This window comes from Tursiops truncatus, chromosome 18 (assembly GCF_011762595.2).
Source record: "Tursiops truncatus isolate mTurTru1 chromosome 18, mTurTru1.mat.Y, whole genome shotgun sequence".
Taxonomy (NCBI): domain Eukaryota; kingdom Metazoa; phylum Chordata; class Mammalia; order Artiodactyla; family Delphinidae; genus Tursiops; species Tursiops truncatus.
Window position 1 is genome coordinate 22,649,209 of NC_047051.1, and position 27,486 is coordinate 22,676,694.

Here is a 27,486-nt window from a genome sequence, read left to right on the forward strand (position 1 = left end):
ATGGGAACATACGTATATGTATAACTGATTCACTTTGTTATAAAGCAGAAACTAACACACCATTGTAAAGCAATTATACTCCAATAAAGATGTTAAAAAAAAAGAAAAGCCAAATATACCTTATTAAAAATAATTAGAAAAAAGAGTTTATTAATATGCATATTACTGAGAGTATAAATTTGTTGAATGAATTAAGAGGAAGAGTAGATTGTGAAACATTTTAATTATATATATTTTTAAAGTGACTATGAACTCTGTTTCAAAGCGCCGGAAATACATAGCCCATGTCCAGCCCAAGAACTGTTTTCTCTGAGCTAAATATTCCCAGTTTATAACAACTCACGTGACTTTAGTTCATATCCCTCCACCATCCTAGTCACATCCCTCTGGATGTGTTCTGCCTTGGTATTGTCCTATGAAAGATGCAGAACAGAAAACAACACTTAAGGTATTAGTCTGATCAACCACCTGTAGAAGAGTCTTATTTCATTCCATACTTGGGACTCAGTTTTCTGTTAATGCAACCTAAGTTTACAAAGGCTTTTATGGTAGCCATATCATGTTGATCACTCATGTTGAACTCACTCCCCAAACCTGAGAGATTATGTTAGCATACTAGCAATGTACAAGCATTCCAATTTCTCAACATCTTCACCAACACTTATTTTATTTTTATAATAACCATCCTTATGGATATAAAGTGATACCTCACTTTGATTTTGAGCCCATGTTTCCTTAGTGATGTAGAGAATCATTTCATGTGCTTATTGGCCATTTGTATATCTTCTTTGGAGAAATGTCTACTCAAGTCCTTTGTCCATTTTTAAATTCGGTTGTTTTTATTTTTGTTGTTGTTGAGCTGTAGAAGTTCTTGATATATTATAGTTATTAATCCTTTATCAAATATTTTATTTACAAATATTTTCCCCACTCCATGGATTTCCTCTTCACTCTGTTGATTGCGTCCTTTGATGTGCAGAAAATTTTAATTTTGATGAAATCCAGTTTATTTATTTTTTCTTTTTGACTGGGCTTTTGGTATCATATCCAAAAAATTCCTGCCAAGTCCAATGTCATGAAAATTTTCCTCTATGTTTTTTTCTAAGAGTTTTATTGTTTGGGTTCTTACATTTAGGTCTTTAATCCATTTTGTGTTAATTTTGTGTATGACAAAAGGTAAGAGTCCAACTTCATTCCTTTCCATGTGGACATCCAGTTTTCTAGCACTATTTGTTGAAAAGACTGTCCTCTCCCCATTGGATGGTCTTGGCACCCATGTCAAAAAGCATTTGACCATATATGGGGTGGTTTATTTTGGGGCTGTGTATTCTATTTCATTGGTCAATACACCTACCTTGATGCCAGAATAATCTTTTGTTTGTGATACAAGTAGTATATATTTATTCTAGTTTGTCATTTGTCTTTTTACTTTGTTTATAGTACTTCTTTTGCCATGCAAAGTTGTTTTATTTTTATGTAGTTAAATTTATCAATGTTTTTCTTTATTGCGTCTGTATTTTGTGTCACAGGAAAGTTTTCCCTGTACCTAACTCGTAAAGGAACATGCCCACGTTTTCTACTAGTACATGAATAACACTATAAGGTTTTCAGAGAAAAAGAGAGAGTAGACCCCTTTTTAGCAAATACATGATAATAAACTAAATTGAGAAACGACTACACAAAGACCACTAGCCAAGTTAGAATGTAATCCTTTGTGTAATAGTAATGATGACAATCATGATGATGATGATGACAATGCTGACTATCTAATGACTTCATTTTCTGTACAATACACCATAGGAGGTCTTTGCATACAGTAAGTGTAGGGAAAGAAGAAAAACACAGTTAAGAGCTTTAACTTTAGAGTTATATAAACTTGAGTTCTAATACCTGTTTCACTAGATTCATTCCAAACTATCACTCATTGGTGGTGTGATTTGGGGCAAGTTTCTTACATTCATTAAGTCTCCATTTTAAAATCTGTAGAATGGGAATAATCATATGATTTACTTCATGGAGTTGTAGATTAAATAAGATAATGCAGATAAAGTCCTTAGTGATTAGAATTAAATATTCCATACATATTAACTACTATTAATACAATTAGTATTAATTAGTTCACAGAATTCTCAATTTATCATTGAAATTACTGAAGCAGTTGAAACTTAAAGTCATATAACTAGTATGTGTCAGAATTTGGACTCAAACCTAACCTCTGATCTCCTATTCCTCTAGTACATCAGTAGGAAGTCATTTTAACATGAATGTTGATTTTACAAAAGCCTAGAGTAGAGGGACCTGGTTGTTAAGAGAACTCTCTTCTGATTGGAAACAATGGTAATCGTATAAGAAACAATGTACAAAACTGTAGTGTATGACCCCATGATCTTTGCCTCTTTTTCCACAGTCAAATGGGAAGTGATCGGAATTTTAGAGCTGAGAAGTGAGAGAAGATTAAGACCGGGAAGGTGTCACTGGATTGAGTAGTTAAGATCTTATGGTTGATTTTTGAGCCAGAAACCAGTGTGTAAGGTTAAGGAGTGAGTGTATTCCGGCAGCAGCAGGGTTGGCACGGTGGCTAAGACTAGATAGGCTTTCTGGTGCAGGAGTTAGGAGAAGCCCTAGCCAGGAGGCAGAGGATGGATAGTGTAGAACATTTATTCCCCATGGCTCATATTTTCCATAAAGGGAAGAGAATGTCCAATCTACTCTCCAGGAATGGAAAATTATGGTAGGAATGTTTTCAGCTAATCTCCGAACTTCCACTTGTCCCAATAGATGAGTGACTTAACCTTTTGTTGATTTGGAAGAAGGCTTAGCCCCCGACTCTTCTTCTTGTAAGCCAGACTGCAAATCAAGTGCAGAGAGGGCACATTCTGGGCTGCTGTTATAGGAGAAAGTTCAATTTAATAAAACTATTCAGCCAAACATGTAAAGAAACATTTACCAATCAGCTTCATCAACAGTAAAGTTAATGTTGCAACATCTATCTGTCCAAACGCAAAGGGAGAAAAAAGGAGTGCGATGGGGGTTAGCGGTAGGCAGAAAATGTAGCTGGTAGGTGGTTAGCTTCAGTAAGTTCTAGTAGCAGTGACATAGGCAGAATCTAGTTCCAGGTGGGAGCACTTGCTACAGAGATTCAAAACTGAATCTAAGGGGTGATAGTTGCTTCCTTGTGAGCAGTTTTGTCCTAGGATCTAAGCACAAGCTTACCCCTTAGGCCTGGAATTTGTGGCCTTCCGTATGAGGACTGGTGGGATGCAGTACATCCAAACAAAAAAGTGGATAAATTGAGATAACATATATTGACTGCACTTTTGAGAAATGAGATAGTAAATGAAAGGCTAGAAATGCAAGATAACTTGTAGGGTAGCTAGAAGGGTTAAGAGAAGGATTTCCTAGGGCCTGGGAAATCTGACCATGCTTGCAGGGCTTATGAAAAAGGCAGCATTGAAGATACAAGAAAGTGGGAGCTATTCGTGGAGTGCATCCTGGAAGCCCAGGAGGAGACAGGCTTCAGGGCAGAGAGGAAGGGAGTAACCTTCAGAAGAAAGAGCACTCCTGAGTCAGGATGAAAAAATTAGAGACTGAATAGAGGGAAAGGACAATTTAAAGAAAAGGGAAATCAAAGGAGTTCTTGATTAGATAGAGTGTAAGAAAAACAGCTGAAGGTGATAGTGTAGCGTTAGTAGTGTAGAGTTAGTCATTTGAGGAAAATGAAAATGGTGTGAACTGCCATAAAGCCATAAAAAAAGGGATTAGCTTTAATGATCTAAATGACACCAATTAGAGTAAATCCACGGTTAGTGTAAATCCATGGTGAACCTACTAAGTTCAGCTTTGCAGTGTTTATTCAGCAGTGTTCTGTTTCCAGGATCGGGAGACACAGCAAAAGGTGGGATGGAAATTGGATTAAATAAACTCAGTAGGTCAAAGACTTTTTACCTTTTCTTTCTTAAAAAAAATTATGGAATTTTACCGTAGGGTCATCATTTTAAGTGTCCTCTCTATTCGGTGGTATAGTGGTAAATATAGAAGTTGTAAAAAAGAATGTTGAACTCAAAACATACCTGGGAAGTAGTTTGTGTGGCTTGTTGGTCTATTTTAAAACTAAATTCAACATCTCAGATTACAAGTGAAGTGCTAATATTTATGGAAGCCTAAATGCCCACGCTAGACATTTGCTAGGGCACCACACAAATATGTAACTTGATTTAATTAAGTATTCCAGGGTTCTGGATCGTTTATTAGTTGTACATCTACTAACTGCATCTCTCGGCAACATAATATAAAGTGCAATATATAGTCTTTTTTCTCCTTTATCTTATACCCAGTTGTTCCTCCAGTTAAGACGTGAAACAGATGAATCAGTTCAGCGACACTGAAAGAGCAATTATAATGAAGTACCAACATATTTTACAGATTTTCAGAGGAATGAACAATATGAGTTATTTTGGGGATGATGGGCAGGATTTGGATGAAAAGGAAAGGAAAAAATTGGATATTTCAAACTACAGCCATCATGTGCTGGAATGCCCACAGCACGCAGGTCTAATTACTCTTGGGAAAGAGTAAAGGAGAATGTTTGAATCAGATGTACTGAGACTGAGGCCGGGTGGGGTTGGGAGGGCTGCTTCATGGAGGGAGAGAAGGGAACCCCATCTCTGAGTGTCTACATTATCGGTTTATCTGCTGGATCTAACTCTTCTAGGTTGCTTTGGCTATGAAGTCATAACTGCGGTGTGCTTTTCCACATGGTGTTCTATGAATATTATTATTTATAATAATTCCTTCATAATGATTTTCAAAACATGAAGTCTACACATATCAGTGTTCTCTGTAATCATTAAGTCCCTCTCCCGCAAGCAATCCTTGGCCAACCAACCCATTAGTCTAAGTTAAAATGGAAACTAACAATTTTGGAGCATGCCACAAGGCTTTTAAGGAACCTATACTTTTTTCTTTTTAAAGTCTTAAAATATGTGGAATAAATATGAAGAGGTAGCAATTTAAATTTTTTAATTTCTCTCTTAAAGCCAAAAACTAAGTCCAGATGTTTTTATTGGTTATAGCTCTAAAAGCAGCTAATGGGTTGATGCCATTTTATCCTTCCCCTGGAAAGTAAAATTTTTGTATATCACTTATATGTGGAATCTAAAAAATAATACAAATGAACATGTTTACAAAACAGGAAAAGACTCACAGACATAGAAAACAAACTTATGGTTACCAAAGGGGAAAGAGGCAGGGGAGGGATACATTAGGAGTATGAGATTAACAGTTACACACCACTATATATAAAATAGATAAACAGCAAGGATTTACTGTATAGCACAGGGAGCTATATTCAATATCTTATAATAACCTATAATGGAAAAGAATCAGAAAAAATACATATTTATGTACAACTGAATCTAACACGATATTGTAAATCAACTATACTTTGATTAAAAAAATGAAAGTAAAAAATTTTTTAAAAAAATGCTTGAATGAAACCTGCTAGAATATATCCTATAACCCCCAAACTTACAGCAGATCTGATATAATACCAGGCTGACTCTGAATCAGAAAGCCCCAGACAGTTGCATGAATTATAAGGGATCTCAGGAGTCAACTTAGTTACAGAGCTCATAACTGAGCAGGGAAGACAGATGTTAAATTATTATGAGGTTATTTATTGAATTGTAGAGATAGTAAGTGCTCTGAAGATGTAATACAGGGAACTCTTGAGAGAATGACCCCGTCTGGGGGTGGTCTCAAGAAAGACTATCTGGCTAAGGAATGCTATGCATGTAGCAAATTTATCACCCCATGGAGATTCTAGAATGTAAGAGAACAAGCAAATTATCATCAGCAAGCACCTCTTTTGCATTGCCATGTCTCTTATTTTCTCATAAGCACTTTATAAACATTAATTCTATCCTCATAATTTCCCCATGAGGTAGATGCTATTATGACCATCATTCCCATTTTGCATATGGAGAAATTGAGACACAGAGTGGTGAAGTAAGTTGTACCTGGTCCCATAGTGACATCATGGCTTAGCTGGGATTTGAACCCTGGTGATCTCAATCACCACACTGTGCTGCTTCTCAGCCCACATATAGCAGAGGGGAAGAAGCAAGTGCACCAAGGTATAAAATAACATATACTGAGAGTAGCTTAAGTACATATGTCTTCTGCATCCAGTAGAAAATTCAGTCAGATCAAGGATTACTAAATTCCACCAGAAATCAAAGCGGAGCTGAGTAATATTTTGACATATAATTTGTATTTTCTCTCACCTAATTTTTCCTCTTATTCTTTTCCATATTCAAGCCAATAGCTCTCTGTGCTCTACTACTTCAGGTGTAGAAAGTAAAAATAGCCCCTATCCTTTCTGGCTTTTCTTTCTAAAACTAAAACTAAGCCCATAGAAGAACTTACACTCCTTATGGAGGATGCATAAAGGAGAACATGCTTGCAGGAGCAAACCAAGTTTGAAAAAAGTAGAGGAAGAAAAAGGCTTTCGGCAGGGAGGGAAGTCCTGGGGCAGGAGTCAGATGCAGCTTTCAGGAAATATCTGGGGAGGCAGAAGAACCCAGTGCAGAACGGCTTCCAACACTGGCTGTGACTGTGGAGGAAGGACAACGTGGAAGTATCAGAGTGCCGCCAGCCTGGAGGGACAAAGGACGTGGAAAGAGACAATGAGTGTGAATTCAGTGGGACATCATCAGGAAACCACTGTCTTCATCCATGTCCTGGTCGGTGTATCCTTTCTACAACTTGGCAACCTCTCCAAGAAATCCCATAGCATTTCTGGTCATTTTCAAACCATGTCTACAGTCTCATCTTTAGGTAAGCATAAGTGTAACTCTAATTTCCTGCTTACAATAAGACTTCTCTTCTCTCAGCTGAAGTCTGACTCCTGCCTTTGTTTGGGTACCAGGATTAGGAAGTGCAGGCTGCTTCTACTGCTGTCTTCTTCTAAACTCCAACTCCCAATACCATGACCTCCTCTCCCCACCCTCAAGGTGAAGGAGGAGGGCCGAGAGCAAAGAGCAAAGGCCTATTTACTTAGCTTTGCTGTTCCTAGTCTGTCAAATGTAGACTCTCTTTCTCTCCCAAGTTGTATGTGCAGATGATTTAAATATCTCCTAGTCAGGGCACTCTAGTCTGCACTGTTCTCTAGTAGGATACCTTCCAAATGACCTCTTACTGTCCCCTGCAGTGCCTGCCCTCTAGGGTGCACCCACAGTCTCCTTCTGTTGGGGTCCTTTCACTTCAACCGGCAGCCTCCTGAGCTGGCTCAAACCTGGCTCCTCTCGGTGTCCACTGGTTGTGATGTGCAAAATCCCGGAAAAATGGCACATTTTGAGCATGGAGGAAGTTTCCAAAAGAAGCAGAAGTTAAAATTTCCTCCAAGCAGGCGTAATGGGAAGTCCGGAGTCAGAAATTAAGGTGAGTTTTAGAAAGTAAATGGGTATATTTTTTTTGCACAGTTATGTTTGTGGTTTGAGAGTCATACCTGCTGAAACAGTAAGTCTCCTCTAGAATGTTGTCCCTGGAATTGTGTAACACATGGCCCTAATCATCTATTAACGTAGGCCAAGTTTTTGCGCATTGCAGTAAATTTTCTTGGACTTTCTAGGAATGGTTGAAGAGAAGGAGTTGTCAATTGCCGTTATCTTATAGGAGGCGGAGGAATGAGTTACTCTCTAATCAGTTTGTAACCATGTAAATCATGGTATCCAATGAGGAGTGCCTTCTGGTTTCTCATTCAAGATTTAACAACAGTCTTCTTTAATAGAACAATGTGAAGAAAGAGCTTCCTTCCCCTCGTCTCCTCCCCTTTACCCTCCCTCTTTCTTCTTTTGTCAGTTGATCAATAGTAGCTCAACTTGCACAAGTCACTGCTAATTGCTAATTGTCATGAAGTTGGCTCCTGTTCACCATCTACTTTCTAGATTGTAGCTTGTCCTTGTTGTGGCAGCAGGGGACCATCATGTTTTGATAATTTGCTATTCTATTGATCTTCTCTGTTAATTTACAAAATAGTTAGCAGAAATATCCATTACCTGGGCATTTATCCAATATTAATAACCATTCTAAAAGGACAAAATTCCATACTTAAAAATATGTGATGTTACTGTGTCACTGGATTCCACTTTATCTCTGAAGACCCAGATGCTGCTGGGCCAACTCTGACATGCTTAGTTAATGCGAAAAAGAGAACAAAGAAAATAAACGTACATGATGGGTCTGCAGTTAAAAAAAGGAGGCAGCATGGTTGGGGGGCCTCCCAAGAATCACACCTATGTACGCTGCTTCTCACTCTGGCTTTCTGACTTGTCAAATCATTACACATCTCTGAATCCTTAGAAAGGTAACAATACCTAAGCTTAGAAAATCTGTTAAAATTCTTTAAAAAGAAACAAAAAGCAAGGAAGATGGAACAGAAACAGAAATGGCTGTTTTCAGCTCACAAAACAGAATATGTTTTTGGAAGGATGACGTGGTTTCATAACAATTTCAGGTCAATAGTTCATATTACTCTTCTAAGGCTCATCCTTTAATTGGTTATGAGTTCTTTCATAATTGTCCTCAGAGTTCCCTATATACCCATAAATGCCTATTCAGCAAAATTGGCAGATTAAAAACTCTCATTCTTTAAATGTGTTCAAAAACACATTTTATAAACTAATTATGTATTTCAGACCAGCTAATTTTTGCTGATAAAATACATGTTAGACATGCAGATTTTATCCCATCATCATCTCCATTGATTACTGACAGCATTAGTAGGGATCCAATAGTGTGGAATACAATTAAATGAAACAATTTCAAATGGATGGAGGAGGGCATTTTGTCCTAATGTGAATCATTTTATTTTAGTGAAACCTATTACACGCGTATATTTATTAGCCATTCACACATCTCCAAGGCACTGATGAGCCATGCAAAACATAGTGATGGGCTGAGAAGTATCCCATGCTATTGTATCCAAAGGTAATTAACATCTAAATCCTGGAAATGGTGCACTGAGTAGGCAGTAAACCGGTTTAGATATGACAGCTGGCAACATCAACTACTGGGCAGCACATTGCTTCTAAATTCCATTCAAGGCCATCCTCTCCTGAAAGCAAATTACATCTCTCAACTCCTTAATTTCTCCAGCATTAAAGGTTGGGAGAAATGCTTGGGAAGAGAGAACATTGGTGAAGATTCCCAAGGTCTTGTTTTATGAGAGCTTTCCATTTCACACCAAATTATAATTCATATATTAATTAGGTGGTTCTTAAACACATTCGGGGAATCCCTAGCCTTAAAACCTTTAAAATATCTGAGGATTTTCGTTACCTCCATAAGGTGATGGAAGTAAGGTAGAGAGTATAACACTCCAAATACAAATACATTGTATTTATATAATTATAATTGGATTCATAAGTCTATATCACTATCTGCCTACTTTTTGTAAATGTCAATATTTGCATATATTAATTTTTAATAGTTACATCTTAAGTCAGGAATTTTGACTTAAATTTGAGGAGAAAGGCAAAATAGGAACTTCTTAGCTTGAGCACAAGAAAAGCGAAGTGTTCTCAATTCTCATATTAAAATCACCTGAGAGATTTTTAAAAATACTGAATCCTTGGATCCACTCCAAAGCAATTAAATCAGACTTGCTTAAGAGACCTGGGCATCAGGATCTTACAAAGTTATTCACATGTTTCTGATATGTAGCTGAAGTTGAGACCCACTGGAAAAGGTCAACTGACAACCAGTAAGAAGAGGAGGTGTCTTCTAGCTGTGGTGGAGTCTGGGAAGTAGGGCAAAAACTGCTTAGAGCATAATGGAATTGCCCTGGGAGCAGTATCTGCATGAAGAAAGAAGCTGGAGAGCCAATTAGGGCTTGATGGAATAAAGCAGGTAGGCTTTTAAGATCACCACGTGAAGAAGGACTTGGTCTGGGAAGAGGCTGAATCAAAATTTCACGACAGTGATGTTCAGAGGGTCTCAATCTCAGATATAATCCTATTCTGTTGACTGTAATCACGGATCTGCAGAATAGTCAACAAATCCTGCATTAATCCAAAGATTAATCCAAAGCAATCCAAAGATTGCTATTCACGTCTTAGCCCTGAAGACAGTTAGGAAAGAAAAATTTGCATTAAATGAGCCACTGTTTATTGGGCATTAGCTCTGCATGAGACACTATGGAAGATATAAATAAATACATGGTCTCTGCCTCTTATGAGCCTATTTCCAACGAGTTGGAAAGAATTGTAGCACTGATCTCATGTTCCATATTATAGCAAATGTTCACTTTCAAATCATCTTTCTTCACGCCCTACTTCTTCAACACGACTTAAGAACTATTTAAAAACAGTCAGTGACTAGTTGTCAAGGAGTGGGTCAGATTGTACGTGCTATGGTTTTAAACAAGAAGAGATCACTATGGACAGGGCTGACCTAGGAGGAGGCTTCACAGGGGGCTTATACCCGAGCTGGGTTTGAGGCTGAACTGGCTGTAGTTAAGTGACAGGAGGGTGTTGTTGGTCTTGGGGACGCGTTTCCCTGCTGTCACTATTGTCCTTTGGGGGAGTCAGAGAAAGGTTTGGTTTGCTGACAGTCAGGCGGCCTCACTGCACCAGCATCTCCAGGAGAGGTGACACCACACACGAGCCAGCTTCCACAAAAGGCTGTGTAACTGAACCTCTGTCCACACTGCCACACCATTCGCACACTCTGTGAACCACACACACGCATCACCATCACACCCGGGAGCCTTTACCAGGCCAAAGCAATTGGCATTTTATCTAAAGAAGGAGCACCAAATCTGAGAACATAGTTGGAAAAAGAATAAATAAATGATTTATTGATATTATATTACCATATATGACAAAATCATACTTTATGTTTCTAGACTTTATAGGCCACCTGGTGGTCACTTAAGTTCATTAAAAGCTAAAGTTCTGGGAGAGGTTAGTTGCCATTAACAAGACTGATCAAGAATGGGATAAACGAAAGGTATCCGAGTATGGGGAGTAGAGAGAGAGGAACAGCCCACAGGGAGAGGCAGGGTGCCAATAGGAAGGAGGGGACACTCAAAAGGCAGTGGGAGACAGCCAACAAACGCTGTCCACTCCATAGTTTTCCTGAAGACAGTCTTTGTCGGGGTAGTCCTGGAGTTTCCCCAGAGCTGCAGCTTCCCAAGACTGGCTGTACATTGGTGTGGCCTGGGGACCTACCCAGTGAATCAGAATCACTGAGATGGGACCCAGGAATGGACAGTTTTTATTTTTTATTTTTATTTTAAGTAAATCAATGTTGTGGAAAGCTTTATTCTTTCTTACTTTTTTTTTTTGGTATGCCATCAGCAATTTTTTAAATTGAAATATAGTTGATTTACAATATATCAGGTGTACAGCAAAGTGATTCACTTGTACATATATATACATATACTTTTTCAGATTCTTTTCCATTATAAGTTGTTACAAGATATTGAATATAGTTCCCTGTGCTATACAGTAGGTCTTTTCTGTTTATCTATTTTATATATAGTAGTATCTGTTAATCCCAAATTCCCAATTTCTCTCTCCCAGCTTCCCACTTTGGTAACCATAAGTTTGTTTTCTATGTCTGTGAGTCTATTTCTGTTTTGTAAGTAAGTTCATTTGTATCATTTTTTTATAGTCCACATATAAGTGCTATCATATGATATTTGTCTCTGTCTGACTTACTTCACTTCGTATGATAAACTCTAGGTCCATCCATGTTGCTGCAAATGGCCTTATTTCATTCTTTTTCATGGCTGAGTAATGTACAACTTTTAAAATGCCACAGATGGTGCTGATGAGCAGGCGCACAGTGCTCTAGAACAGGCCTGGCAGGAAAGGCCTGGGATGGATCACTGGAGGCTCACCCACCTGCAGTGTGATCTTAGGCACCAGAGAGGCTACAGAGTAAACAATCCCAAGGTGCTGGACCACGGATATCAAACCCCAATGTGCATGAGAATAGCCTGTTAAATGAAGATGTCTGGGTGCCAGACCAGAGGTTTATGATTCAGCACATCTTACGACTCAGGCCAGGAACATAAGTCTTTTACAAATTCCCCAGATGATACTGATGCAGGTGGTTCGAGGACCTCAATCTGAGAAACACTGTGCTGGGTGTTGCCAGGCCGTGGATCACGAACCACCTTGCACACTGACCAGTGGAGAAGCCAGGTGACCTAGTGCCCTGAGTCCTCCTGGGAAGAGTTGGGGACAACACATCCAGCCCAGCTCTTTTCCACCATGTGGGCTTCACAGAATGAGCATTGTTCACACTACGTTGGCCCTGGCCTCCTTCCTGGGTTATGTGTTTCTTTTCTCCTCCTCTTCTTTGTGAAGAAGGAAATGTGTTAGTCTCTGAGGTGGATCAGACTGAGGTTGGAGAATTGTCAGCTGAGCAGATGAGATGGGTTATTTCGCAAACCTGGGGAGATTTTGCTCAGTTTCTACTTGACGATGCTTCCATGTAGGGTAATTTAACTTTCTTTCGAGAAAGATTTTTTTTAATATTTAATAATTGTGAAGGCAATTATTTTGTTTTTATTGACTATTTCTTTTTTTCTTTTTTTTTTTCTTTTTTTTTTTTTTTTGCGGTACGCGGGCCTCTCACTGTTGTGGCCTCTCCCATTGCGGAGCACAGGCTCCGGATGCACAGGCTCAGCGGCCATGGTGCACGGGCCCAGCTGCTCCGCAGCATGTGGGATCTTCCCAGACCGGGGCATGAACCTATGTCCCCTGCATCGGCAGGCGGACTCTCAACCACTGCGCCACCAGGGAAGCCTGACTATTTCTTTTAATACCAAGAGTAAAGTGACTTTAAATGAATTCATAAAGAAACAAACAGCCACTTTAAAATATTTTGGAATCTTCATGACGGGTAACAAACGTTTTTCTTGTTTAATGTGTTTTGTGATTTATGTTGTGTATATGTATTGAATATACACAACTGTTCAGTCTGCAAAACTTCTAACAAAGAGAAAATTAAAGCCCAGTAGATGGCACTGTTTGCTACTTTTTTACAAATTAATTCAGCAAGGAAACATTCCCCTCACCCCCAAATCTATTTGTTCTTACAATAATATAAGTCCAACCTCCATTTTTAAAAAGCATTTCTTACAAGAAGCCCAATCATTCTGTCCTCTTCTGGACCTACACTGAGTAACTCTGTCACAATTTATTAAATAGAAAAGTACTTGAGGATTATTAATCTTGAGTGTAGAATGCATTTAACTTGCTCCTTTTCCTTCAGTGCTGCTGAGACAGCTGTATTTCCCCTCCTCCACCCACCCCCATACACTCTACAGATGCTCCCTCTTCAAAAAAGATGTAGGTTAAAAATCAATTTCAGGCCAGAACTGCACTTGTGTTTAAATGAAATTGTTTGTATTGGGATTATACTTATAGCTGTTCTCTAACATCATTTTTTTTCAAACGCTATAATACATATATGAAAAAACCCTTCATTGTGTCTTTTGACATGAGAAGGAACTAATGTGTGACCCATGTGTGTAGGTCACTGAGATCAGAAGGGGCACTGGTGTGAGCTCTGGGGGTTCCAGTCCCAGGTCTAATCATAGGACCCCGGGTCCAGCATTTAACTTGTCTGAATATCATTGTTACCATGTGTATAATTGTGGTAACAATGCCTATGCCGTAGGAATATTATGAAAATGAAACTCGATAGTAGAAGCATCCAGTACCGTGCATGATCCATAAGAGGTACTCAAGTAGTGGTATCTGTTGTTCATGGTGTTATATCAAACAGTCTCCTAGAGTCAGTCATGCCTGACACAAAGCTTTCTAAAAACTTCAGAAAAATAAATTCCATAATCTCCATTAGCAATATATTTAGTCGTGACCCTCCCCCAACCTATGGGATGCTAATTTACTGTGTTTTCTCATCATTAGCATCAAACCTATATTTTTAAGCTTCTTGGGCTTTAGAGGCACACAGAGGCAATTCAGCAAGCATCATTTACTATTGAAGGTTAACGCAGTCATACCCTGTAATCTCCTACTCAGCTGCCAATACTAATTTAATACAGAGAGGTGAACACATGGCTGAAACATTTAGTGCAGTGTCTATTTTGCCCATCTCAGTTTAAGATTATGAAAATTATATACTGTCTACAAAAGCTAGTATTTCTAGTTAGTGATAGTTTCCCAACATCAGAGCACTAAATACATCAAAGTGCCAAGGTATTCTACTACGAATTAAAATTTGATGTCTGTCGGCATTCGATTTGATAAAAATTCTGAAGCCAAGCAGAAAAAGATTAACAAAATGAACTGGAATATTCAGGAGGAAGAAAAGTACCAACTAGTAAAGAGAAAAGGGGGGGAATCACCCTAAAAACAACTTGAATTTTCTGTGTGTATTTGCTGTGTGTATTTGCTCCCCTTGGTTGTCAGTTTTAATTGGTCTGCAGCATGCTGGGGTTCTAATGTATTCAGAATTTCAATTGTTATTTCCACCATCTATTATAGTATCCCCAAAATGCAGTCTATTCTTGGTGAATAATAAGAGTTTCTCTCTTTATTGAAATAAATAGCTTATTAAATCTACTGTTAGTTTTTATACCTGGTGACACAACTGTTTAGAAGTGCAGAAAATGAGAAACTGTCTCCTTCACAAATCATATTTACTAGGAGCAAGGTTGATTCCTCAAGGTTGGTCCAATGCTATTTAAGATTTTGTAAAGGTTAAAGCCAAGGCAGGTATATACCAAACTGTCAGAAGTTCACTACTGACACTCATGTCTTTCCAACGCAATTGTTTTCTGGATGCCAAGACTATTTTTAAAAAGGAAAGAGTCCTACTGTGCTGTGTGTATGTTTGCGTGCTATATCTATATAAACTTTGCTGGTTCTAAAATTTGAGAGGCCACGTGATATACTGAAAAGAGCATAGGCCTTGGAGAAAGACAGATCTGGAATCTTAGATAGATACTAGCATTTATTTGTTTTCTTACCTTGGGAACTTATTTAAATTTTCTGAAGCAGAACTTTGTCATCTATAAAAAATGAGGATAATAATACATGCCCTACAGAAAGTGACTGGTGTATTTTATCACAGTGCCTGAAAAATAGGAATAGCTCAATACTCGCTTAAAAATTAACTCAGAACATAGGTGGGCCCTTAAACAACTTTATATATGAAAATCTGGATTCACAACTACAAAAAATTCGTTGTTGATAATTTTTTAAACATAATTGTAAGAGAAATAAAAATAGAATCATTTTTAAAAGTCTCTATTAGTGCATTTAAAGTTTAACAACACTGTACAAAACATTAAGTACAGTGAAATAAACTGTAGAATTAACAGAACACCAAAAGGAAGACGTTATGTTGTTTCTGAGCCATTCAATTGTTGATTCCTATTAATGAAAATTAACTTCCCTACTTGAGTAACACCTAACAAGTATTTGTCTATGTTTTACTTTAAATAGGACTGGTTGATATTTAGATGTTTAGGTTTGTTAATTTAGCTAGTGTCAATATGTATGTGTGTATATATTATTTTGTGCTGTTCAGAAATATTAGTTAATATATGCCTGATCAGGATATGGAAATTAAAGGTTAAGCAAAATAAACATAAAGAAGATATAAGGGTCATGGGGTAGGGAGCTGGGACCCACTACCTTCTGTCCTTTTCTCTGCATGTCTCTCAGATCTCTCATTTAATATGAAAAGTTGGAAAAGTACTGAAAATCTCAGATGGTTTTATTGAAGGGATAATAAAATTGAACTACCACACGTTGACATTGGACGCACTCATGAATCCAGGGTTGTATATTCTACAATTTCTCAAAATGTTATTACAACATTCTATTATACAGTCTTCATTTTACATAAGATTTTCTTCCAAGAGAGATAGTTTGATGGATGTTTTGTTTGTCAGTTTACTAGAAATTGAAAAACTGAACTGAGGACACAAAGTTAGCTGAATTTACCAATATGTGCGTCTAACAGAGGCTGCGTGGCTGAGAAAGGGTTGGTAGTCTCTTGGTTCATAATCAGAATTAATTATGATTTGGAGAAATAAGACAGTAAGTTCAACCACTGACTTCTTGATGAACCATTCTGAAAAGCTAATTAGGCAAAATGCTACTAAAAGACTAAGATGCATCTGCAAAATGAAAGCATATATATATATATATATATATATATATATATATATATATATATATAAAGGCTGTGGAGGATGTCGATTTTGTCCCTAAACTAGTGCACATTCAAACATGCTCATTGTCATTTGATTCTGGCACTATCAAGGGTTGAAAATCACTCTAGCAACTAATATGTGAGCGAGCAGTTCCTTCGGCTCAGTCTAGTCTAGGTGAGAGGATTACTCACTATTTCTGGCCACATCTAAGGAAAGCAGCCGCTGAGAAATGCACAGCCATTCTCATACCCTCCCCTTCCCTACTCTGTACAATTCCCAACTCCCCTATTGCACAATCCAACTTGTGTGACCAACACTTTTCAAAGCTCAATGTAAGCACACCAATGTCTCAGAACTCTCATATGCCATTAACACAAACAGGGGACCTTAGTAGCAGTCTCTCAGTCACAAGTCACGTGTGTCCTGGTATCAGGGCCTGACTTCCGGACAACACGGAAGATTCTGGCAATAAACACATCACACATTTTCTTAATGAAATGAAACGTTAAACTTTTAAGGGCTCTTCTACTGTATTTTGCAAGTTATAGTTGAGTCTATTAGAGAAATGGCTATGCGCCTGAGCTACTGCTCAGGGATAGCAACTTGTTGGGAGAATGATATGATTGGAAAGTAGGACTGAAAGCTGGCATCACAGGTTTTGCTAAATGAAACAGAAAATTCGCAATATATAATGGTTTTCCATGGGTTGAGCAGCAGGCTAGATGGCAGGGGTGTCAGGCCTTGCCATGAATTCAATCATTATTTCTTGAATCCTGCCGATAGGATATCCATAATATTAATTAATTAATTAAACGACTATTTACTAAACACTTGCTGTGGACCCCAGTCAGAGTTTGGTGCACATATCCAAAGGAAAGAAAATAGATATGCTTCCTGACATGTTCACAGACCAGTCCTGGTTATGGCTATGAAGTTCCTGTGGTATCAGTTAAGAAGAGCATGGGCAGAGATTCTGCAGGCTTGGATTCCTCCCTAGCTGTGCTGCTGACTTGCCGAGGGATACTGGCGAGGGCATTTGACCTTGCAGTCTCACTCTCTGCTTTCATACAAGGAGGCTAACAACAGTTAGCCTAGATAGGGCCTAGATAGGGCCTAGTTAGTGAAACTGCCCTATCTAGCTTCCCCGCAGTGTTGGTGTGATGGACAAACCAGATAATCGATATGAGAATGCTTTGAAAATTGTAAAGTACCCATTTTAATTTCACCTTGCGATAGACAGAAATAATAATTTCCACCTATTCACCTCACATGCAAGCTGCTGCTTCTTGGCACGTATTGAACAACAATGCTCACTCCCTGACTTACAAACAGAATTAGACAGAGTTCCTGCCCTGTGGTTTTAAACTAGGCAGACATGCATGATAAAACAATGAGAAAACATTCAAGGTAGACAGTATTGTGGTAGACATTAATGTGTTTATAAAAGGCCTACGAATTTCTTAGAAAGTGCTATGGGCATTTTTCATAGTCCTTAGGATGTTTGCTTCTTGTGAAATAATGTAAAATACATATATTTTTTTAACCTAATGTAAAATAAAAAGAAAGCTACAGGAGGATTGAAAAGAAGTTGAGTAAAAAGAAGGGAATAAGTCAGAAAGACAAATATCATATGATATCACTTATATGTGGAATCTAAAAATATGATACAGGACTTCCCTGGTGGCACAGTGGTTAAGAATCAGCCTGCCAATGCAGGGGTCATGGGTTCGAGCCCTGGTCCGGGAAGATCCCACATGCTGTGGAGCAACTTAGCCCATGCGCCACAACTACTGAGTCTGCACTCTAGAGCCCACGAGCCACAACTACTGAGCCAGCACACCACAACTACTGAAGCCTGTGTGCCTAGAGCCTGTGCTCTGCAGCAAGAGAAGCCACCACAATGAGAAGCCTGTGCACCACAACAAAGAGTAGCCCTGCTCACCACAACTAGAGAAAGCCTGCGTGCAGCAACGAAGACCCAATGCAGCAAAAAATAAATAAATAAATAGTAAAATAAAAATAAATTTATTAAAAAAATAAAAATATGATACAAATGAACTTATTTACAAAACAGAAATAGACTCACAGAGATAAAAAACAAACTTATGGTTACCAAAGGGGAAAGGATAGGAGGAGGGATAAATTAAGAGCTTGGGATTAACAGATACATACTACAATATACAAAATAGATAAACAACAAGGATCTACTGTATAACACAGGGAACTATTTTCAGTATCTTGTAATAAACTAAAATGGAAAAGAATCTGAAAAAAAATATACATATGTATATATATGTACGTATAACTGAATCACTTTGCTGTACACCTGAAACTTTGTAAACCAACTATACTTCAATTAAAAAAAGACAGAAGGGAATAAATAATGTGGGGCAATTAAGTCCCACAAAATGTACTGAACACCTTACTATATGCTTTATACTATGCTGTGTGCTTGATGGGGGAAACATTGATATTGGCATGAAGTGAACAACAAGCATGTTCTTTATTTTGCTCTAGAAACTATGCCAAGTAGTTCACCTCATGATTGACTGCGATCCTATAGTTTTGAAATTATTAATATTTTTAAATAGTAACAATTGTAGTAATACCCCCCAGATATTTTAGCATCTATATAATGCCTTAGATTTTACAAAATTTTTATGTGAACAATCTAATTTAATCTTCATAATAATTTTGTGAGATGGGCGTCACCATTATCTCTAATTTACAGATGAAAAAGTTGGGCAGGCGTTGGTAAAATAATTTACTGAAAGTAAGACAGTAATTGGGAGACCCATGGCTTGAACCCAGGTCTTCTGACTCTAAGATGTGTTTTCCATCTTCATGTCACATAAGTCAACAGTCTAAAATAAAGCACTATGAAGCCTGAATTTGGATGCATTGTGCCCTTACTCTCATCTTATTCCATTTGTAGAATTTACAAGTCAATTCCATTGGTTTCCAGAGTAATGCAGTTATTAGAAGAATTTTGTGAAATTGTTGCTCGGGCAAACACTGCCTTCTTAAGGAATGTCACTGTGAAGTTTCTTTTTTTTTAAATATTTATTTATTTTATTTTTGGCTGCGTTGGGTCTTCGTTGCTGCGCGTGGGCTTTCTCTAGTTGCAGCGAGCGGGGGCTACCCTTCTTTGCAGTGCGTGGGCTTCTTCTTGCACTGGCTTCTCTTGTTGCGGAGCATGGGCTCTAGGCACGCGGGCTACAGTAGTTGTGGCACACGGGCTTAGTAGTTGTGGCGCACAGGCTTAGTTGCTCCACAGCATGTGGGATCTTCCCAGACCAGGGCTCAAACCTGTTTCCCCTGTGTTGGCAGGCAGATTGTTAACAACTGTGCCAGCAGGGAAGTCACTGTCACTGTGAAGATTTAATTGTGGATTGTGTTTCTGCATAGGTATAGGATATATTTCTTTCATGAGATTGTTAGAATGCTCAAAAAAAAAAAAAAAAAAAAAAGGAGACCTGATGTGAGTTTCACTAAAAAGTTTAAAGCATTTATTTTATTTTCATTAGTTACAGGTAATCATGTGTAACATGAAATCTAAAAAGAGAGTGAAAATAGCTTTAAAGAAATATAAGCCAGGGCTTTCCTGGTGGCGCAGTGGTTGGGAGTCCGCCTGCCAATGCAGGGGGCACGGGTTCATGCCCCGGTCCGGGAGGATCCCGCGTGCTGCGGAGCGGCTGGGCCCGTGGGCCGTGGCCGCTAGGCCTGTGCGTTCGGGGCCTGTGCTCCACAGTGGAAGAGGCCACAGCAGTGAGAGGCCCGCGTACCGCAAAAAAAACCAAACAAACAAAATAAATATAAGCCAAATACAAAGTCATAATTGACATTTATTTTTTAAGAATGAAATAAGATTCTAGTTAACTGTCTAATTAATGAGAAGCCTATATGAGTAAAACACATACACAATCACACAATTATGCATGGTTGTTAGCAAAACTTTACTGATTTCCTGGAAATTCTAATAGTCTTCTAGTCCAAGAACAGATTACTATATGGCCCCTTTGCCAAAGTTAGGGTAAAAGACAACAACTACTACAATAACTTGGGGTAGTGCCTTAGTTGAGGCTCATATAACAGAATACCACAGACTGGGTAGCTTAAACACCAGACTGGTATCTCTCACAGTTCTGAAGGCTGGGAAGTCCAAGATCAAGGTGTTGGCAGATCCAGGGTCTGGTGAAGACTCTCTTCCTGGCTTGCAGATGGCCATCTTCTTGTCTTATCCTCACATGGTAGAGAGCAAGCTCTCATGTCGCTTCTTGTAAGGCTTGTAAGGCCACTAATCCCATTCATGAGGGCTCCACCCTCATGACCTAATTACCTCCAAAGGCCCCACTGCCTAATACCAATACCATCACTGGGGATCAGTCTTCCACATAACGAATTTTGGGGGGACACATTCAGTCCATAGCAGGCAGCTTAGATCTCTCTCCCTCTCTCTCTCTCTCTCTCTCTCTCTCTCTCTCTCTCGCAGACACGCACATGCACACAATAAGAACAAGATCTTTAACAAAATATCTTTTACCACAATAAGAACAAAATCTTGTTTTTCTCTCCCAGACTATTGTTTCCCTTCCAGAAATCTGAAATGAAGATTGTCTCATTAAAACAGCTGCTAAAGGCCAACTTCCATTTCTTTTCATTTTTCCTTCTATAATTGTAATGGAATAAAACTATCAAAATATATTATTCTACTCTGAATTTTCTATTCAGAGAATAGAAATTTACAGTATCAGAGAATCATCTGATTAGAAGAGTACTTGATTGATTATCAATGTCTGTCTTTAGGAAATACTATGTATAAATACTTTTATTTAGACCTATTTATAAAGATCTTCAGAGAGGACAATCCCATCATCTTTCTTATCTCAATTTGGATGCAATCACTTTCTTTGTCTGGAAACTCTTCTCTATACTTTGATTAAATCCCTTATACATCACAGATTAAGAAATACAAATATACAGACCGGATCTTTACATTTGAAAACTTGACCCTTGGACTGTCTTAAATATGGAAAAGAACTTGAGTTCATGTATTTCCAAAAACTTGTGATTGTTATGATATGAAAATCACTGAATGTTCAGGCTGGGTCACACAGTATGTAACCCTTAATGAAATCTTCATGGTGTGAGGCTTGGTCCCCAGTTTTGCAGTTGCAAAAAATTGGTGAGTGGTCTGGTCCTGAGCAAATGATTCATGCTAGCTGAAATCACAAGAAACTGGTTTACAAGGGTGAACATGTGGTATGATATGAGGGGTGGGGAGTTGAACATGAAGGAGGGTAGGCAGATGCATGCCTTTTCTGCTGGGCATTTTTTTTTTAAGATATCAATACTTTATGTATTCAGAACATAGCCTAGACATGGGAAATAAGTAAAAAGAGACCGTTTGTAGTGAAAAATAGGTGTCCCCAAGTCTATGCAATGGAGTTCTGTTTTGAGCAGAGAAGAATCTACAGTCAGTCACACTGAAGAAACAAGAAGAGATGGCTGACACCTTGAAGGAATACAGAGAAAGCAGACATGTGCACTCAAAGGTCCATTTGTTGGTGGAGGATGGTGTATTAGTCCAGGTTCTCCAGAGAGGTAGAATATATATATATATAGATAGATAGATAGATAGATATAGACATATATATATGTGTGTGTGTGTGTGTGTGTGTGTATGTATATATATCTGAATCACTTTGCTGTACACTTGAAAGTAACACAACATTGTAAATCAACTATACTTCAAGTTTTTTAAAAGTTAATTTTATTGATCTCTAAAACAAAAAAGAGAAACTTACCCATGTTCACCCAGAGAGTGACAGACCCATGATTTAAATTTAGCTCAATCTGATCTAAAATCCCATATTTTTACTTTTCTATGCTCTCTATTTACTATTAAATATTATATTCATTCCAGTGATTTTAATTTGTGACGATTAAAGGATATACAACATACTATATTTTAGCAGAACTGCCACAAAGTAATTAAAATTTTAAAATATTTTGGTACTTATTTTTTCTTAATTATTCTGGTCAAATATGGCCTTATTATATTAACTGAAATAAAGGGTGACTTTTGATAATGGGGTCAAAAGAAATAAAAGTGGAACACATCCATCTCTTTGAGCTTCAGCCAAGCCGAGTACCACATATGAGGGGCATTCCATGGCTACTCTACTCTCATGGACTTGGTTCTGGAGCAGTGGCCTCGTCCTGTCTCCGTTTCAGACTTTCTTCTTTCACCTCACCTTTCAGATTCCATGCTATAAACTTGGTACCTCTTCCTGCCCAAGGCCACTTCTTAGCCCAAGGTGGACCTATAGACATAAACTTGCAGCATCTAGGACAGGAAAGAATCAAGATAAATGATCCTGTGCAACAAAAGTATCCCTTTCTAGTTGCTGAAATTCTCTGATTTGCTAAACATGATGGCTCTCTTTGATGAATGCTAGAGACATGCTATCAATTCTCTAAAACTTTTTAATGCATATTGCTATGCCATGTATACAATTTCCAAGATTATAGCGTGTCTCATATGTTGCATTTTATTATCTCATTCTTTTCTTAGATGAGTTGCACATACAAGGTGGTAACTTATTTCCTTAAAACTTTCATAATTCACAAGGTAGGGTGTATATTCTTCAGAGAACTCCTATAGATAATTAATCTCACCTTGTTTTCTTTGTTTCCTTCCTTCCTACTGTCAATTCTTTAGCTTTCATTTTAAGAGTGATGCCAGAGGTCCTGGTCTCCTGGATTTGCAGAATGGGATAGCCTGGATTGGGGTTGTTTTACTCTGGGAACTTGTGCTCTGTACAACTAACAAATCAACAAAATTATAAACATTGTTATTATGTTCCATTAATAATTATAGCTTCCTGGGTGAAATAGTGAGCATGCTCAATTGCAAAAGCAGGGGATTCTTTTGGAATTATAGTCAGCATTTTCGTCTTGAAGGACTGTTTATAGCCTCTTAAAACAAAATAAAACATACTTCCCAAATTTTGCCTGCAGCAATTGACACAAAACATGAACACAAACAATTCACCTCCAGGCCAACCTTCTGTATAACCGGTAGATGGTCACTCCAGTGAACATTCTGGTTACTTATTGAAATCAAGAATCTTTCCTGCTCCATCAGGGAATTCAGTACCAGATCCAAGGTCAGAGCCGGACCTCATCTTGGGGGTGGAGGTTAAGTAATGCAAAGCATCCACAGAATGGCTAGAGGCCAAGGAGCAGGGCTTGTGACTCCAGAACGAGGCAGCTCAAGGTGAGATTAAGTTTTTAAAGGGTCATTAAGAAGTACTCACTGTTAGAAGTGGGGAAGTAAAAGGGAAGGTTTCAAGGATGACTTGGTAAAATCCTGTTTAAAGGACTTGCTGAGCAAAGAATCCTGAAGAGTATGAAAGGAAAAAAAACCCAAAACCACTTTTGAATCTTTTTGTGAAAGAGTTTAACTGTTTTTGCTAAAATGCTAGTATATATTTAAATGGCTGATACGTTGACTTGGATGACATTTTAAAACAATAAACTGATGCAAAGAAGGTGTCTGGAAAGATATACACCAAAGTAGGAATGTCGGTTGGTCCCTGAGAGGTGATGTTACAGCATTTTTTTTCTTCTTTATACATTTCTGTATTGCTTGTTTTCCCCCAATGAGTACACACACTGCTTTCACAATTAAGGAGGAATAAACAGTGAATTATTTTTATTTAAAAAAACTAAAGTTTACAGTTGGTCTTAATCTGTAAAATAAATGTTTCTATAGCTAAGTTAGCAGCTCAAAACACCATTGGGGAAGCAGGATCTGTGTGACAGGAAAAACAGAGACTAATTAAAAACAAATGAACACAAAAGCTTGGGTTTTGCGACAGCAGCAGAATTTACAGAATTACAACACCTCTAGAATTATGGAACCCACAAGTTCCTGCATGTGTCTGTTTCTGCCAACTTCTGGCTGTCTGTGGCTTTCTTAAAATATCCTTGGAAGGGACTCCAAGAAATCATCAAATCAGTTCAATGTTCTTTAAGTTATAGTCTAACAAAGGCTCCAGCATTTCTACAGGAGCTTCCCATTCGTGTACGTGTTCCAATTTTCTGCCACACACTTGATTTAAATCCAAGATTGCGTAGACTTACTTAGCTCCCACAACATTTGAAGCCCTTTCTCACGTTGTAATTTTCTTAATCAATGAGGTAGTTATTATTGTCCACATTACACAGGAGAGTCAGCTGAAGCTCAGAAAGTGACTTGCCCAAGGTCTCATAGCAACTTGTTTGCCAGGCTGGGATTGAACTCAGATCTTACAACTTGATGTCCAGTGCCATTTTTATATGACACTAAGACTGCCTCTGGAGAAGGAAAAAGATGTGACTGGTAGTCCTGGTGTCCCCACATGAAGCCTCTGGGGCCCTTGGAGAGGCAGGCTGTGTAAGTGGTCAATACATGGATGGTTGAGCTTTCCACAGCTCTAATTATGTGACTGGCTTTACGTTCATGCCACCCTATAAGTGGGAGAGGAGTTCATGGTAACACTTCCTTTAACTGAAAACCTCTTGTTTCCTTGGATGATTGCTTTTCCTCTTTATAAGTTTGTCATGAATTGAGTGAAGGAGTTGTAGTTTCAAAAGTTCTATTAACCAAAAATAAATAACGTTAATAAGTGAAAAGAACAGAGGGCAAAAATTAAGAAATTTTAAGGAGAGTCATAATAAAATATTACACTAAAATTATCCAAGAATAGACGGAAGGGTCTTTGTAGATACAGAAATTTCAAAACACATGGGTGGTCCTACTAATTTGTGGATCAGTTGAAATATAAACTATATAAAATTGATTAGCATATTCTAATCAACTCCACTCTGACCAGGGATCTCCAGGGATACTTAATCCACAGCTGCCATTGCCAATATGGCTGATTTTTTTCTTGTCAGTAATTTTCTTCTTATCCCCAATCTAAAATTCAGAATTCAGCAACAGACTAGCTTTTTACCTTATACATCGTGTGGTAATTTAAGTTATTACTACTAGGGAATATGAATATGAAAATATGCATATATACCTTGGCCACTAATCAATTTTCAATGGAATGGTTTATTTACTTAACAAATGGCTCGTTAAGTCACATTGGTAATTCAAGTTGAAGTTTTTTGTACCTGGTCAAGTGATAAATTATGCTTATGTTCACTTTTTTGTTCCCAAGAATAATGATAGCTAGATTGTAGGCTCCTTAAAGGCAGAGATAGATTGCATTTTATACTTTATTTGTTAACAATCATGGCATTAGGAATGGTACTGATTATGAAGTAGGTACTCAATAAATACTTGTGGGGTTTACTGATTTGCTTATGCATCTTCTTGGTATTGACAACCAAATAACTTACTGGATTAAAAACAGAAGTAAGGATAGTAGCATATCTACCAATTCATTTCCCTTTAGCCATAAATATCAATGTGCAAAGGATCTATGTTAGACAGGGGTTCTTAACCTGAGCTTCAGAGGGTGTTCCTTTAACTTCCTGAAATTTTATTCAAATTTTTTTTGTGTTCAGATGCTCACTTTCCAGAGGAGAGGATCTAGAGCTTTCTTCACCTTCCAGGAAATCCATCATTCCGTAAACTATTAAGAACCTGTGGTCTTTAATATTTTCGCCTGTCTCCGGAATGTCAGCACTGATAACCCTGGAAGCCCACCTACATTTGCTTGGAATACACTATAACCTTTTTCCTCTGATTTTTGACTTCCCCAAACATGCCTGATCTCCAGTTAGAATTAAATTGCCCTAAGTAATATCTGGAATAAAACAATGTATAAGAGCATGAAGAGAAACAGGATAACTTGAAACTTCTTCTTGTTCCCATGCTACACTCTGTACTGAGCTGGCATTTGGGTCCAGATGCAAGTCAAGGTGTTTTTTTATCATTTAAAACTCTAATGCACTAAGTGATCTGTGACCTAATTATGGGGGAAATTACCTGTATCCTTATGCGTGCTCACAACCACTAAACTCAACAGCAGCATTTCAGCTAACGGTCCCTGCCTTCTCACTTGAGAGAATTTGGAGCAATCTGCTCCCAGCGTGAGCAGTTGGCTTTGGAATTCATGGTACATCTCACAGCCTAAATTTACCAGTCTTCAGAGGCAGAAAGCTTTTGTTATAACTTTAGAGGGGCAGATTAGTTAATTGTGGTCAAATCAGTTTGAAGTGTTTCTCTACACACCCCACCCTTTCCCAATCCAGTATTTTTAAGGAAGTTAATGTTTGACTAGTTCATTGCACTGCTGCAAATTGAAAAAAGCAGTTATGTTAAGGAGCATTCCCTTTTTAGGAAGAAAAATCGAACCTTTATAATTATGCTATTAATTCTCAGTTCAACTGATAATAACATATGAAAATGAATTTCTCAGTAGAACATTTTATTATTATTTAGTGTCTAGCTAGCATGAAGAGCTATGGTTTATAGCATTTTAATCGTAGCTAGTCCTCTAAACTTTTAAGTGGGTCAGAAACACTTTCTCTCTTATGTTGTTAGTCTTTCTTTCTATGGTTTATCTTTTAAATTAACATACATTAAGACTGCTCCAAGCCTACCTTCTTATTTTTAAATGTTGGCTTCTTGTAAATGTATTTGTTTTTACAAACACAAGTCTAATCCCTTTGGTGCTCATCAGAGAAGTTATGGCTTTGTTCCATTCTTCCATCCTACCAAGTAAGCAAGCACTTGGGAAGCTGTTGAATGAAACCATAAAGGCAACTTTTTAAGCAAAACAAAATTATTTAAAATTATATTGGAAGACTCTAATAGCCATTTTAAAGGTTGGCTGTCAAGAGCCCATTTTGGGTGTCAGAGTTTTTCTGCTCCTTCTGCAAGTTCTAGAGCTTCCTTTCAAGTAAAAATTTAAGATATCTAAGCTTTCAACCTAACAAAAAAGCACGTGAATTCCATATCACAACAAGTGGCTTCTAAGAAGATTGTAAATTGAGTGACAGAAGAGGAATCATTTAAAGGGACTCCCACTAGAGAACAGACGGCAGCACCCAAATAAATCCATTTTAATTTTCACTTTATTTCAGTTCTATTTCAAAGCTGTGATATCATGAGTGGAGAGAGAAGCAGCTCATAGAAGAGCCTGAGTTCAAAGGGACTGAAATTTAGCATGGAATGTAAAATCGAGGACTTTTGCTTCTAAGAGGATGACTGTAGAAATACCAAGGTTGAAGGATGTGGGCTTGGTGCTACAGCAGAATTAGTAGTCTGGGGTGACCCT

The 27,486-nt window shown here is 38.0% G+C and overlaps 1 long non-coding RNA gene across 1 annotated transcript; it reads left to right on the plus strand.

Annotated features, from left to right (window-relative positions):
- LOC117308809 (uncharacterized) lies at positions 1-27,262 on the plus strand. The gene is made up of 3 exons (XR_012327689.1): positions 1-6,837; positions 7,211-7,440; positions 25,769-27,262. It is a non-coding gene; the product is annotated as an uncharacterized lncRNA (long non-coding RNA).
- Positions 27,263-27,486: the final 224 nt, after the last annotated feature.